The sequence below is a fragment of the Carassius carassius genome, chromosome 19, assembly GCF_963082965.1.
Source record: "Carassius carassius chromosome 19, fCarCar2.1, whole genome shotgun sequence".
Classification (NCBI taxonomy): Eukaryota; Metazoa; Chordata; class Actinopteri; order Cypriniformes; family Cyprinidae; genus Carassius; species Carassius carassius.
Window position 1 is genome coordinate 9,202,994 of NC_081773.1, and position 17,049 is coordinate 9,220,042.

The following is a 17,049-nucleotide window of genomic DNA, read 5'->3' on the forward strand; positions in this document are numbered from 1 at the left end:
ATATTACAAATGTATATAATGATAGATGTTTTAAAAGAGCATCTTAATGACAAACTAGCACACTGTTTTACATATGGGGATACAGTATTTTTTTAGTGCCAAAATTGACCAGAAATAGATTTTCCATTTCTAGCCTACAATATGTAGCCTAGTGTACAATGCTTATTTATTTTGAAGGTGACGAAGGAAGCAACAGTACTAGTGCTGCTAGTACTCCTGATGTTGAACAAGAGGGGGTGGACAGTTCAGCTTTTGAGTCAGAGCAGGAACCTTCAGCTAAAGTTTAAGCTATAAGCAAAACTAAACATGCTGGCTATACTCTTAAAAAATGTGTGCTTTTATGATTTATAAGGTCATCAGTAGTAGGACTGTGATCATTGGGACATACAACTGATGGCTGCATAATTAATATAGATTATTGAAAGTGCTTATTTCATATTGCAGAGAAACTCAATGTGCAGAGTGAGAGAGAGGGGGGTTAAGGGAAAGATGATAGAGACAGTGGATGCCTTTATACTTCTTGATACTTCATTTGATTATTTTGCCCGTCCACAGTCTAAGGATTTTGCTTATTTTTTTAAGTATAACCCAATTCAAACAACTGAAAGAGCCAAAGAGTTTAGCAGTCTGGTGGACACATGAATTGGGTGGTGGTGACTGCAGCAACAGAGGTGGCCTGGGGTGGAGTCAAATTCCCAGCATGATTTACTGTCCCAGTCCGCCACTGCCCATCAGCTGTAACACAGTTGGCAACGGTTGACAATGCTGGCAATTCAGTGTCAATTTATGCTCCCACTGAGTGTTGTTGATAAAAATAAATACTTACCAACTATTGTCATTACACAGAAATTACATAGGAATTGCCTAAAACCAAGGAAAACAATGCATAAACTTAACGGCCACACTTTCTATGAAATCCGTATCCATAATATTATATAAACATTATATTCACATTCGTCAAGGGTTAAAAAAGCATTCAGAATTCCTCATGATTGACAAAAATCTATATAATATTATAGATTTGGCATATATCTATTTCTGCTTAGTCATGACTGATAAAGTGTTATGATGTTATTTTTTAAGTCCTTACAACTTGAAGTGTCACTAAGTAAACTAATCTGTAAGAAAAAAAGATGGGGATATCTCTGGAGATGGATGACTTTGGTAAGAATAGCATCCCACAGTAACCCCTTATGAAGCCCCAAATTTCATATTTTCAAATCAGTTAGACAGATAACCTCAACAACTCTAGTGAATACACTCAAAACCTTCAAACAAATGTGTATTTCCACATGTGGGATTTTTTACACAATATTTGTCTGTAACACAGTTGACAAAATAATGAATCAAATGTTAATTTTCATTAAAATAAAAAGTCATTAGAGCTAATAAGCTTGCCAAACAATTAATTTAGCACATTAAGGGGATATATTATTCAACCACCTAATTTATTTATCAAAAAGAATACCGATTTTCTGTCTTTTTAGCTAACATTAAATGTACCTCTAAATAGAATGACTCTGTTATGTTAAAAGTTTTGGGAATGCATTTACTTTGCCCACTTACAGTTACATTGTTTACACTAACATTTTACACAGACATAATCTGAAGAATACGCTTATGTGTGGACCATTTGATAATACTAATACTGAATGAGGTGCACAATGTTTAAGCTTCATTCACTGAGGCCCCCATTATGTACAAACCCCTCCACTCTTAAATGAATGGTATACTCCAAAGACACGGTGCATGTGAATCAAAATGAAAACACTGAGTGCCATCAGATATACAATAGAAAGGAAGGAAACCGGAGGGATACCAAAAAATGCATGCATGTGATGATACCGAACCAGTTTGAAAGCATCTGGACTTCTTCGAACAAATTATATGAAACACTCCATATACTCCAGGCATAACATCGTGACAGTTGTCTTATTAGATAACAGAGCGGATTCTGAATGCTTCGGAATGGAAAAAAGCCTTCCCCACGAAGGATGCTAAAAATTACTTAATAGCGCTTTGTGTAAGCATTAAACCACTGATCACGAGCTGTCACAGCGGTAAGTTGTGTGTTTTCTCACCATATCAATCCTTAGTTGTTTAGATTTCTTTGCGCTGTTTTTGCGACCAAAGAAGTTTGCAAACCTTAATATATTGTGAAAAATAATTCAAGATGTTTTACTGATAGTAAACATTGGGAGGTTAACGTTATGTTGGAGGGTTTGTTCAGTCCTTTGTCCACAAATCGTTTGCGGTGGGCTGAATTACGATTTAGTATCACAACACAAAACATATTTTAGGAGTATTGTCTCGAAGATTTCTTCGCCATTTATATATGTGATCTATATGTGATATCAGTTTTTGGCAGCGGACTCATTGTCCAGCCCATTGTGTTTGTGTCCTTTTGTTTCTCGCGCTGTATGCCGTATGTGTTTGTTTTTGTCCAGTAGTGTGCATAACAGCTGAGTACTGTGTCCTGGGAGCAGCAACAAGCTGCTATCACAATATGCGCTACTATAGTGCTTGATTGTGTAGAAACGTTTTTTCACCAACACTTATAATGAAGGTATCCGCCTTGAAAACAAGCGGGATTTTTCTCGTGCTCGATTGTTTTGTGGAAGAGTCACGTGCTCCTCACGACAGAACTCGCTTATTGTTTTATGTCGTCACTGTGGTAATCCTGTACCCACACTTTACCAATCAAATATTTCTGGATGAACGAGTCACAAACATTACACTATATGAAACGTTAATATTCGTTTGTTTCCTTTTATCGTTTTTTTTGTGTCTGTCTGTATGGTATAATTATTTAAGGGTGTCAAAATGGCCTAAAGAATCCCCTGAAGTGTTCATTTGAAGATTTGACTGATTAGTTTGATTATTTCAATAATTTAAATCATGAGAAAAAAGGTCTGAATTCACATTAATGCAAGTTAAATGAAGTTCCAAATGTAGGTTCGGGAGAAGCCTAATCATTCAGTCGTGTCAATCATCATTATGAGCCTATATAAGCAGCTCTCATTGCATCATCTCATAGTCAATTCTTCCAGCATCCCTCCACCTCCCCGTCTCCTCCTCTATTTCTGTTTTTCCCCCTCTAGGTAGTACCGTGATGGAGGGTTGAACTCGGGTTAGAGCCTCCATTGAGGACAACAAGCTAAGTTTGTTTACCATCAGGCATCAGGACTGAATGGGCAGGCAATCTCGTGAAATACAAATTCAAAGGGCATGTTTAAAAGACTTAAATACAATTAACTGAAAACATTCGATTTACCTTCTTAATGTTTCAGACTCTTGGATGGAAATATATAACATTCTGGATCTTTATTAGATTATTTATTTATTTAGTGGCAGATTTCCTGTTTGAGCAGAGTGGAACTTTGCATTATCAATTGAATATAATATAAACATGATCTATTTTTTGATGAGGAACAGAGCTATTACTGATGAAAAATAAAAATCCGAGATTTTTTAAAAGCTTGTATTGATTATTGATTATTTGCAATGTGCCATAGATGATAGGTGTATTAGAAGGCTGGTTATTGTCCAACCACCTGTCCATTATGAAACATTTATAAAAAAATAAAAAAAACTTTGTTTCCACAAACAAGAAAGCATGATTAAATAAGGAAAACATTGCTCACAAAAAAAGTTGTCACAGCAAGAAATGTCCTCGTCTGTGCAACATTGCCCCAACACACGAAAGGATGTTAAAATAATGGGTGGGGAGGAAACAATGTGAAAAGTGTGAAGTTTTATGAAAGCCAAGTGCTGTTTTCCATAGTGATGATGACTATTATGTAATAACAGTTGGATGAAGGAAGCAGCAGTGCCCCTCAGAGATCCATGTCTAATTGAGTGAGGCTGCAGCACACCAAACATTTCTGTCCTTGATTTGCGGGAGAGTGGAAGATGAAGCTCGAAAGAGAGATAGTGAGAAAGAATGAGATTATGTGATGCAAAGAATGAATGGATTTGGATATTGCAGAGAGAAGAATGCATGATGATAGGCCAGAACGGGGAGAACGGAAAGAGACACATAGAGAGGTGAGTGGGAGAACAGGAGAAAGTCAATGATAAATCCATTTCACTGCTGCTCTTAAAACACTTTCTGAAGCATGCCATGTTAAACAATGAGACCATAAGTGTTAAAATAATTTTCTAAAGCAGTCTTAATCAGTCTCTCTACTATGCATTTATTATTGAATAAAATATATATATTTCTTTAAAGACAGAGAAATTCTGATTAATTCATAGGCTACTACATTTGCTGAAAAATTATTTTCAGAAATCCGTTGAAGTAACTTTTTAATGCAGAGACTTGAATCTTTCTATACTATTCACAAGAGGATCGGATTTTATTCCGGTTAACCGTAATCCTTTTTGTGACAATTTTACACTACATCTGCTGTCTCTTGTTCGATCTGTTCTTGCACCGATCTATTGTTGAATTTGCTTTATTTCCCTATTTCGCATTTGTCTCCAATCAGTTTTCTGCAAGCAACACATCTTTGTGCGTGGGTAAGAATACTGGCAGGTTATTGTCTCATAGGCACATCACTCATCTTTTGTTCGTCCTTGGCTTTTAAAAGACTTTGAATGTCTCTATCGAAGCTTGTACTCCATAATATGATACATTAGAGCAGATGTTTGGTGAGTCATGCAATGATATAAGAGCCATCTAAAATATTCCCCAGTGAATATTGTACATCTATCTACTGATCCCCTGTCATGCCATTGAGATTTATGGTTTAAATTAGCACACCACCCTGTGTTCTTTCTTTGTCTTTCTTTGTTTGGCTTCACAATGTTCTCTCAAGTGGAAAAAGAAATAATTTTTGTATGAGCTATATCCGGAGTCATTTTATCATCAGCTGCATTTATGATGGATGGATATCTGAAAACTTCATTTATCGGTTTGAGCCAAATTTAAAGCTTCTTAATGGGTCAGAAGATGGTTTAAGCAACAGATGACGCTTAAGCTAATGTTTGCTTTTAGACTCCGGTGTTGATTTGTAGTCGTCATGTTGGACTTGGCTGAGGATGGACACTTTAATCTGAGAAAAGCCTATTTAGATCTTCATCGCTCAGTCTCATCCCCAGTGAAAATCACCAGAGGACTTCAAGGCATCAGTTCAAAGAAGTGAAATGGGTATTTATATCTCGAAGATGTTGCTGGATAAATCAGGAGATGTGATTAAAAGCTGGAATGAAATAGTGACAAAACAGGCTAATTCCTTCTCTTGGCGCGTGGTATCATTAATGTTGACATGAAAAGGATGTTGCGATCGTCTTTTCTTCCCTATTGTGACATATATCGTGCTTCTTGAAGTAGAAAAATGGACTGTGAGACTTAATTTTGCCAGCTGATTCTATTATTGGATCGTTGTTAAGTATTATATTGATACAACAGGCTTTTATGGCTCATAAAGTTTGATATGGAGAGGAGAATAAAGGGCTCCCATTCGAGAAGGAAAACACCTAAGTTTATTCAGAGGTTCAAACTGAGCAAAAATATGCCATTTGGTGCAGTTGCTGATATTTGTATGGCCAAAAAGTAAAGAAATTTCGAATAGCTTGTAATGTAAATTATTTTTATAACGTGATAATATGTGCTTAACGCATTTCCTCCATAAATTTCTCAGTAAATAGTTTTTTATCTGCCCGTTCCTGCTTTCTTTACTCTTTATTCCTGTTTTCCCAATTTTATTCTTCCTGTACATGCCGGATAGCACCCTCTCTTCCCTCAGGCCTGTCTTTACTCTATCCACTTCTGCTCCAGTGGACTGTCAGAGACTCTGTTTCTAGCCAGGCCAAGAATAGCTCAATAGATGCTCTGTATCATCCCCGAGAGCAGCCTGGGAAAATCACCAAAGCATTTGATTTGGACACAAAGTCGGAGACAGAGGTCACCCAGCCCTTTTGTAAGCTCGTTTGGTTTGTGTGTGTGTGTGTGTGTGCATAAGAATATGCCATTGGGACACATGTAATGTGAAGCCAAGTCTTGGACATAATTACGTTATGTACTCAGTTCATTTGTTTGCTCAGATTTACATGCTAATGACTGATTGTGACTGGGGCCCATTGATTACTGATCCACCCACAGCACAATCAAGAGCAATCAGAGGTAAATGGGCCACTAATGAAACAAATGAAAATAATGAGCAGCAGATGATGATGAATTATCAAATCAGAAGTATGAAATGCCACCACTTTTGTTGTTGTTGTTTTTTCTTAGACTTTTCTTGCTGTGTATTCTTTAAAGTCACTAGCTTTTACCACAAACCTCAGACTCTTTTTTTCCCTTTCTTTTGTCCTGTCTGTGAAAGTGGAATGAGTTTGGAGGGGTTCACCCAGGGGCCTCCCAATTCGACTGTGTGCCAAGAGCATTGAGTGCTCTGCAGGCCCCCATGCTGATGCAATGTACGTTCTGTGCGTTCTGCTCTGTAGCATTTCGAGCCGTACGGGACTGATGTGTAGTGCAGTTGAGTAGGCCAGTTTTAATCTGAAGTCACCTGCATTGGCTCTGAGGTGCTGATTATGTTGCTAATGATGATTGCACTCAGGGCAGGACTTAGGGTGGTGGGGGCCCCTGGGCTTGAGTCACTTTCGGGCCCTACCTTCTATACATTACTTTAAATAGAACAAAATGATAAATACACAAGCTATGTATTAGAGCTACACAATTCTGGATAAACTGAGAATAAAAATAGAGATCACGATTCTGAACAAACAACTAAAGAAAATAACATAATTTATGTTAATTGCTGAAGCCTATAAAAATGTTTAATTAATCTGAATCATTTATTTAAAAAAAACTTGGGTTTGAATGAATGATTCAATTCCTCAATCAAATACACTTGTTTCATAGATGAATCAGCAGTTTTGAACGAATCTCCTGAATGAACGATTCAATGACAAATGTTTTTTTTTTAAGTCATTTCTCGCCATCTAGTGGCGTAACAATATAATCGATCCAATCGTTATTTGAAGTGCAAAGCTACTTTAAAAAGACTAGTACAGTATACAGTGTTACATGTTAAAAAAAGTTATAATTTATTTATATGACCACTGATTGAAGCTTGAAAAAGTTTTTCTAATAAATAAATAATGATTAAAAAAGTTCAAAGTGATCATGTGTTTATTGCAATGCACAAATGTCTTGGTCAGAATGAGAATAAAACACTTATTTACCTGTAAAACATATTGGAAAACAAACAAATACCTTGTAAGGTTGCAATCATAACAAATCATTTGTATTACATATAAATAGCTAAATCTATGAGTGTATAAATCTTAAAAAAAACTGTTCTTGGTAAGTGCTGACATATTGTATAGATTAGGCTGTGTTACAGTGTTAGGCTGACTTTGACCTACAGTATGTCTACTACATCACATAAATTACAATCTTAGAGAATAATATATAACAAAATTAAATAAGCATTTTCTCATTACCATGGCATTTTAAAGATCATTAGATGTAATTTAGTACTCCAGCAAAAATACATAAATAGAACTTCATAGAACATGCCTAACTTTGTTCAAATTTAGTGGTAGGCTAATATAAGATAGCAATTATAATATAGGAAGTGCCTTCAATTGCAAGAATATAGTAAAATAACTCATTGAACAAAGTGCAAGATAAATTGTGTGTGTGTGCAGTACGTAAGTGTTGTAGTGAAAAATCTAAACTATGCACACAAATTAGAAATGTACAGTCAATAAAATAAAATAAAAATAGTACACTATCATATCTTAAGAAAGCAAGACATCAACAACAGAATCCAGAGGCTGATCATTTAAAACAACAACAGGCAAGGTAGAGAAAGAGAGAGAAAGGTAATCAGGTTATGACTTCATGTATGTTATCTCATTTTAAAGATATTAACATAGTACTATTTAGAAGTGGCATCTTCTGGATTTCTTTGCAGCAAAGTCTTTGATCAAATCAGTAAAATCCACCTTACATAGAAGGTCACTCTCAATTGACATCAGAGTGAGATGATTTAATTTCTGCTGGACAATTGTGGATCTTAGTCTATTTTTTACTAGTTTCAGTTTGGAGAAACTGCGCTCCCCACTTGCATTTGTGACTGGTAATGTCAGGTAAAGTCTGAGAGCGACATCCACGTTTGGGAAGATGGTCTGTAGTTTTCTTTTTTTAATGCACAAAAGAAGTTCCCTAGCAGATGATGGCTCATCATGGCAGATGAATTCTTTGAACTGGATGATTTCTTCGCAAAATTCATTTTCCATTTCAGTGTGGTATCTCTTCTGTAGATCTGCTGCTTTTTTATGAAGATGTTCTGCAGAGAGGGTAGATATGTTGTTCAGGAAACCAAAAGTGCTGTTGAGGTCATTATAGGACTGAAAACGGCGATCAAGTTCAGCCAGCAGCCTATCCATCACAACTAGAAACACACCAGATGAGAACCGTTCTCTTCCTGATAAGTGAACCTCAGGTGTTGCAGACTCACCCACATGAGTCTTGCGTTTTCTTTGTCTTTGTGTGTCTTGTTTGTATGTTTCTGAAACGGTGGGAGACATCGCTTTTGCTTGGTCTTCAAACAAATCAAATTCATCTCTCAAACCAACAATATATTCCCGCAGTGACCTCACCAAATCAACAGCATTGCACAGGTCCAGATCTACAGCTTGAAGTGCAACACTTGTCCCATGAAAGCGTTGGAGAACATAATTCCACATAGTGCAAAGAAAAGCAGTCTCAAGCCTGTTCATTTTTTTAAGCAGTAACCAAGCATCATTTTGTGTTGTCGGGTTCTGTTTGCTGTCTTCTGCAATGTTCATCAGTGACTCTTGAATATTGGCATAATTTCTGCACAGTGCCTTGGTGGCCTGTGCATGCGCAGCCCACCTGGTGTCAGAGAGAGATTTTAGTGTCTCAATGCGGTGGTTTTTATTAGGCTGCAAACCTGCAGTTACCACCTTCCATCTAGCTGTGGATTTCGAGCAGAAGTTGAACAAAGTCTGAATGAAGTTAAAAAAATCGGCGGTCTCTGTGCAGCAGTTTACGCTATTAACTCCAGCCAGATTAAGCGTGTGCGCGGCGCACGGCACCCACTCTACTAGTGGATTAATGTCTTTAATGTGAGTTTGCAGCCCGTTGTACACTCCTGCCATCTTTGCGGCATTATCATAGCACTGTCCACGGCAGTTACTAATATCTATGTCCATCTCATGTAAAACTGTGAGCACTGCATCACAGAGTGCCTTCCCTGTGTGGCTAGATATAGGGAGAAATTTTAAGAATCGCTCTTCTACGAGGCCCTCGGGTGAAACATACCTTATAATAAATGTAAGCTGATCAATGTGCGTCATGTCGGGAGTTGAATCAATGCAAATGGAAAAGTACTTTGTCACTTTCACTTCAGCAATGATTTCAGCAAGCACTCTATTGCTCATTAGCTTGATAAATTCGTCACATGTTTTTGATGAGAGATATGAGGGGGTTCCTACCCCAGCATTGCCATAAATCTGTATGTGTGATTTCAAGAATGGGTCGAATTCACTGATCAGTTCCAGGATTCCCATGTAATTCCCATTGTCAGCTTGACCAAATATTTCACTGGAGCCTCGGAAAGCCAATCCCCGCTCTGACAGAAATTTTACAACTGCAACCACTCTTTGCAAAACTTCACTCCAATAATTGCATTGCGACTCGAACTGCTTTTTAAGTTGAGAATCTATAACTCCGTCAGCTGCTGCTCTGTTGATGTAATTAAACATAGCCTTTCTATGACTGTCACTATTCTCGTGCTCGGCAATGCGTCTGGTAGCATGTTTCCAGTCATTATAGCCAGACTCAAAAAGGGATTGACCGTCACCCTCGCCAAAAAGGCGGCAAGCAAAACAAAACACACAACCGGTGGATGGTGAGTAGAGCAACCATTCTCTGGGCAAGTACTCACCATTCAAATGCTTGCGTTTGAAATGAGTTTTAGAAAACAGTCTCTTCTGATGTTTGTAGTGGCGTTCAGAAGCCTTGACATTAGCATCCTTATTTTGAACGGACTCCGGACCTTTTCGCGCCCAATAAGCACGCACGCTTTCATCAATTTTACCCCAGCGAGCAGGATCAGTGGATAAAGAATCTGTAGTTGGACATTGTTCGGTCGCTGTTTCTGACTGAAGATATGAAGATTCATTGATGGGCTCCCCTGCTCGTGAATTCAAATCGTCTCCAACCGTTTCTTCCAGCGGGTTTGGGTTGTTGTCCTCTGGATTCTCCGCTTGCACATCAAGCTGTGGTGTCATGGGTGTAAAAAATCCAGTAATCCTTTTCATTTTACTGATAACTTCCTTTTTGCGTTGCTGTCTTTCATTCTTTAATTTTCTTTTAAGCGCGCCACTCTGATACCGTTTGTCCGCCATTACATCACTGTCTAATGCAGACATGTTTTTTCAACGCCAGTAAACGAGGCACTGCGTAACTGCCAATAAACAATCAGCAAACCTCAAGATGACTGACATTTAATTTAGCTAATTAAATTACATTTTTCATTGCAGGGCAGGACCAGGTAACAATGCTAGACCAATCAACAAACTTTAAACGAAAAATTAAATGACTGACATATTATTGAAAAAATGTAACGTAAACGGGCGGGGCCCCCTATTGGGCGGGGCCCATGGGCTTGAGCCCAGTCAAGCCCAATGGTAAGTCCGGCCTTGATTGCACTCATAATCACTAACTCAAATCAATTAGACACACACATATAGTTTTAAATTTGAAAATTATTCACTCCCTGATGTTGTTCCAAACCCACATGCTATTATTGTTTTCACTAGAGTGAATTTTAGAAAGTGTTGAATAGAGCTGAAGATCTTTGCCCGATGGGTTCGGTCGGGTTCGGGTTTAATTTATATCATCTTACGTGGGCTCGGGCCGGGCTCGGGCTTGCGCTCCGGTTTGCGAGGTAAACGAGCGGTCATGTGATGTGTTTTGATTAGCGTGAGAAAGATGCGAAAATGGATGCTGAGTAAGTGTAACGGAGGCTTGCCTCTGGCGATTACGTTTTGGTTGCACCAGCAACTAAAGCAAAGTCTGAGGTGTGGAAATGTTTTGACCATGTTTATAATGAGAATAATGAGTGAATAATGACGCACCATCAGTGAACGCAGGAGCGTGCTGAAGCCATCTACAGTGGTTTCAATTATTTTCCTCCACAAAAACATGTAGGCTTAGCCTTATCTCTGTGAGTAAAGGTTTTTAAATGATAACTAAATATTCATTGAGTCTTAAATGCATAATGTGGACAGAGTATTTACGCTAATGTTGGCATTATTCTTTTATTATATGTCAGCTGCTAGTGGCGAAGCAAATCCTGCAGAGCCTTTCTTAATTTCGTTATTGCCAAATACCCATCTTAATTTAAAATAAAATTTATCTTTATTTAATTTGTTAAAAAAGACTTGTTTTTATTGGTGCGTTAGTATGTTTATAAGCTAAATGAGCCTATGTCTATTTAGAGTGCTGAGATGTTGTCACAGAGGACTTATTTTATTTCTTTATTCCAACTTCCAAGTGGACTAGTCTACGTTAGTTATGAATAAATTATTTTAAAACATGTATAAATGACTCATTCTTGACAAAAGCCAAAAGAGCTGTGTGTGTGCACACATTTGAATAATGTCGGGCTGTAAATGGGTTCGGGCTTTTAAAAAGCTTTCAATCAAAATGTACTTGTCGGGCTCGGGCCGAAACCTGTCGGGCTCGGGTCCTGTCGGGCCTAACTTTTATGGCCCGATTACAGCTCTAGTGATGAAGCTTTACTGTTCTCTTGAGAATTCATAGTAACCATCTGCTACAACATCCAAGAAAAGCTACATTAAAGGGGTCATATGATGCTTTTTTAAAGATCACTATTTTGTGTATTTGGTTTAACAGAATATGTCGACATGCTTTAATGTTCAAAAAATATATTGTATTGTAATGTAGGTCCTCTATACTGACCCAGTGCATTATGATTGGTCGAACACCGCAAGCACTCATCCGAAACGAAACGCCCCTTTCCATAATCACGAGCTTCATCTTTCAAAATAAATGTAAAGACCGTTAATAATAATGTCCTTCGTTTTACCATTAGTCCAAGCCCAAAAGGGGAACAGAGTGGCGTGACAGACACAGTATGTGTTTGCAGTACACAAGCCACGGACGGTTAAGACAGCTGACTCCACTGTGTGACCCTGTATCTCTCTCTCTCTCTCTCTCTCTCTTTCACTCACACTCGACGCGCAAAACTCTGCATTTGAACATTCAATAGCAAATATTTAAACCAATAACACAACATACTTACAGTAGCTGATTCAAAAGCGCCATAGCAAAGTCAGAATGACCTCCTCTCCTAGGTTCACGAAACGGTCATCCATAAAATACATTGTTGTTCTATTGTAAGTAATCTTAAAGATTCCTAAATGCATCTACTTTCAGAAGGCCAAATATAGTGCTTTTACTTTCGCCTAGAAACACACAGCATCTGCCTGACATGGCTGCTTCAACACTAACTGCGGTTACTGAAACCACGCCTGCTTTCTTTGCGAACATTTGGGTGCCATTACACAAATATTTCCACATAGTGACATGGAGATGTAGGAGTGTGTTTAAATTAGCCGTTTTAAGGGGGTGTGGTAGAGTCTTAACTTTGATAAAGAATATCTTTTTGGATTTGAGACTTTAGTGTTTGCAACTTTACAGATCTTCTTCATGCACCAGGAACTTGTAACACTCCAAAGGGGAAGGACAATTTTAAATGGCATCAGATGACCCCTTTAAAGGGATTGTTCATCCAAAAATGAACTTTCTTTAATCAATTACTTACCCTCATGTTATTCTAAATCCATTATACTTTTGTTCACCTTTAAAACACAAATTAAGATATTTTACATTCAAACATTCAAACCTACATTCAAAGTCCATTACACCAAGAACCTTAATTCTTCAGAATGATGTCATAAAACAAAACAATTGTGAATCAAGTGGTTATATCCAAGACCATGGTTTATGATATGCACTTCAACAATTTAATTTAGCCTTTTATTTATATAAGCATTGATCAGAGCACATTTCAATTGTAAACAGAAGTACAAACCTCACTGGTTCTTGCATGTCAAGCAATCACATTTGAGCTTTTGCAAGGGTATTTAGTCCATATAAGCTGCAAATGCTCTGTAGACCCTAGCCATTTGAGAGAATGATTTTGGTGATTGGATAAATAATATTTCTGTCATGACAACTATCTGAGAGTTTAGCATGGTATATATTAGGGCTGTCAACGAATATTCTAAATTCGAATATTTATTCGAATAGTTTTTAAAAAACGAATTTCGAAGGTGAAAATTAATATTCGAATAAAAAAAAATGTGGAAAAAAAGGCCCGCGGTAGTAGAGGCGTGGTTGTCTGCTTTGCGAGTGGGCGCGCTTGCGCGCCTCAGGGTTCAGGGACAGGTCACAGCCTCACAGGAGTCGCACTGTCTGGCACAGCATCACTGCTGAAAGTTGACGCGTCTTCATGGAAGATGCCAGCAAGTGCAGAGCCCAACTCGACCGAAGCAGAGAAAATGAGGTAAAATTGTTGACCCGCGAGGTAAAGTTGTATGCAAGTTATTTAAGATACAGTTATCATACCATTCGACCACTAGCAACATGAGGTCACATCTCAAAAATGTGCACCCAAATGAGCATGGCATAATGTGTGGAACTCCAGCTAAACAGTCACGTCTTGACACTTAACGTTACTTTGCATCGCTGGCCACAAGCACTTTGTCTGCAACACGACAAGAGGCCATAACGGATAAAATAATTTCGTTCATTTGTAAGGACATGAGACCGATCAGTATCGCGGATGGGGCACGCTTCGGGGAGTTCTGTCAAGCAATGGATCCGAGGTTTAATTATTTATCGTTTCATGTCAAGGAAAAGTTCCATGTTTACCACAGCACAGCTCGCTCAGAGCATTCAATGCCAGTTCTATATGCTGTAAAACTTCAATTGATATTAATAATATTTGTTTCAATCACTGAATGAAGCATGCTATATTTGGGACAACAGTCGCGACCTTAAATTGCTTGCACAAAAATGTGTTTGTTCATTTAAATCGTTATGCGCAGAGAACGTGAGGGTGAGAGAGCTTGAGGTCTGCAGTCTTGGCCATTAGTTGATTTCCTTGTTTTTGTGTAGGTAATACGTTGTCATATATGTTTAAACTTAAATAGACTATCTATACAAGTAGTTATGTCTCTTTGTATTATTTTTGCCTGTTATTGACATAATGCGCGTCATTGACAAAATGCGCAACCAGATGTTCGAATAGTTCGAATATTCGTGTATTTTTAAGAGGGAATATTCGAACGTCAATTTTGAGCAATTTTGACAGTCCTAGTATATATATATATAGCTGCTAAACTCAAATCTGCATTTGCTGGCTGGTACAGAGCCACTCAGCCAGAGACCATAGACAGAGACACACACATTTTTAAAGCACTGTGCATTATAACCAATCACTCACGATTCTTCTGAGCTTATGAATGCAAGAACCAATCAGAGGCGTTCAGATGAGTCACCATTGAAACACTCTGTTTTGTCACTACTAGCGCTGGCTGACTGAATTATCTTGGCTAATCCTCTCATCAGAAACAACAAAGTGAAGATGCACGAATGTAAGAAAGATATTAATTTCACACTGTAAACAGCTTTAGAGATTATTATGGGAGTTTTTGACAGTGCTTGAACTCGCTGGACTGAAGGGAAAATGTTTTTTGATAATGTAAACGTTCTTTGCTCTCATTTTGTACAATGAAAGTGTTATAGGCTAATTAGTTACTTACAATCTTTTTATTAAATTCACATTAAAGCAACACTATGTAACTTTTTCTGTTCAAAATTAGCAAAATGTATATAATGAGTTTGTACATCATAAATTAATCTACCAAACCGGCTTTTTAGTGTTACATTTATAATAAGTGATCATTTTTGGACTATTGTAACCTGTTCGAGTCGTAACACGGCTAACACATACCTGCGTGAATCGCCATAGACATAAACTTGTAGAAGTTGCGCCGGTTAGAATGTTCTTCTGTGGGATGCGTACAGTTCTGTTTATTAACAGGGAAATTTTTTTGCACAGTTAATAATTACACTATTAGGCTACTTTGCCCATTGCAAATTATAGATCATCTAACATAATCTATAAAGGCGCAAAATGCATTTCCTTACACTCTTGAGAATCGATTTATTTCATGATATATTCTGGGGATATTTCGAAAAAAAAAACAATAGACACAATTACAAAATTTTTAATGGTTTTACTGGTTATAATGGGACTTGAATTGGTTTTAATTTAAACTGTAATGAACCCTGTTGGTCTCTTCTGGTAACTGGTTGCCTTCTATTGGTGGCTTGTTAAAACCAATAAATCCTAATGTAATATGTTCCAAAACACACTACAGAAAAACATTTTTTTAAATGGTTTTAATGGTTAAGTTGATGGTTTGTTGTGTTATGTAATGTTATTTTTAGTGGAAAGCATTAATATCTTATGTGATGGATTTATTGTTTTTGTTTTTTTTTAGTAGGAAGAAAAGCCTATATCTGTTAAACAGTAGTATTGTGGCCACTGTGTGTCATGACAAGCATGAGAGCCAACCCCCTTTACTTGTGCTCCCTCAGAAGTAGAACAGCATGATGAAAGAATCTTCATTTTCGGGCCAACTTTAAGCAATATGTCATAGATTGAAGAATCTATGCTTTCTGTGTTTTGTGTGTGTATAGTCATGATATTTTCAGAGCTGACTGGCTGCTGTGCTGTCTCCAGGTTCGTTCTCTCTCACCTCTGACTCAGAATGGTAACACACAGTGAGGCCGCACTAGGGTTAGTCATTGTTTAGAGCCGACAGCCAGTGGATAAAACGGAAGAATCCCAGACTGAAAGTGTCACGGTTCGTGAACGCACCGTCTCCAGCTGTAGTCTGGTTATGTCATGTTGATTGGTTCATGTGGGTGTGGCCACTGATCGCCTGATCAGCGGCAGGTGCATCTCATCCCCACCGCCTTTATAACGCCCTGTCTTTCGTCTCTTGTTTGTCAGATCGTTGTTTGAGGTCCTCCGTGTTAGATGTCTGGTTCTCGTGTTCCTGTCCTGCTTTGTCTCCTGTTTTGGTTTGCCCTGGATTGTTCCCTTCGTACACGGATTATCATCACCTCTATCGGATCTACCACCACCGTCATCTGTACCAGCGCACTCAACGGACCTACTCACCAGTCTGTGCTGCCATCCAGATTCCTGCGTCACTCTCCGACCCTCCATCAGCACGTCATTTACAATAAACACTGTTTACTTGCTTTTGCCTCCTGTCTCACTTACCTAGCGTCACAGAACGATCTGACCTACAACATGGAGGCAGCGAGTAACCAACCTTCATCTCTCGAAGCTTTCCTCAGCGCCAGTGTTCGGAGGATGGACTCCCAGGAGCGGACTCTTAACGACACTGGTCGCGCGGTCCAGGCTTTAGTGACGCAGGTGTCCGAGCTCACCCAACAGTTCCAGCTATTACGAGCCCCCACTGCGCCACTCACACCGCCTGTTCCACCAGCACCATCGGAGGCCCCCTCCCAGCCGGAACCACGCCTCCCGATTCCGGAGGCTTACTCAGGTGAACCCGATTATTGTAGAGCGTTCCTTAACCGGTGTGATATGCATTTTGCCCTCCAGCCTAGGACGTTCGCCACTGAGAGGGCCAAGGTGGCGTTCGTCCTGACCCTGCTCTCTGGGAGGGCGGCACTGTGGGGAACAGCGGTGTGGGAGAACCAGGACCCATGCTGCGCCTCGTTCCAGGCCCTCTCCGTCGAGATGAGACGGGTCTTTGATCGGGCCGCCGCAGGACGGGAGGCGGCCAGGAGGCTGGCGGAGCTGCGCCAGCACGAAAGATCCGTCTCGGACTACTCCATCGAGTTCCGGACACTGGCGGCGGAGTGCCATTGGAACGAGGAGGCGCAGTGGGACATGTTCCTGCATGGGCTGGCTGACCGCGTCCAGA

At 39.0% G+C, this 17,049-nt stretch overlaps 1 protein-coding gene across 1 annotated transcript in view; it reads left to right on the plus strand.

The window, feature by feature from the left end:
• The first annotated feature begins 1,756 nt into the window (after positions 1–1,756).
• The window catches only part of LOC132095011 (transmembrane protein 198-B-like), a 34,243-nt gene continuing 18,950 nt past the window's right edge, over positions 1,757–17,049 (plus strand). Inside the window, exon 1 of the mRNA XM_059499725.1 lies at positions 1,757–2,060. The gene's annotated coding sequence lies outside the window, so the exon portion shown is untranslated. The remainder of the gene's footprint in view (positions 2,061–17,049) is intronic.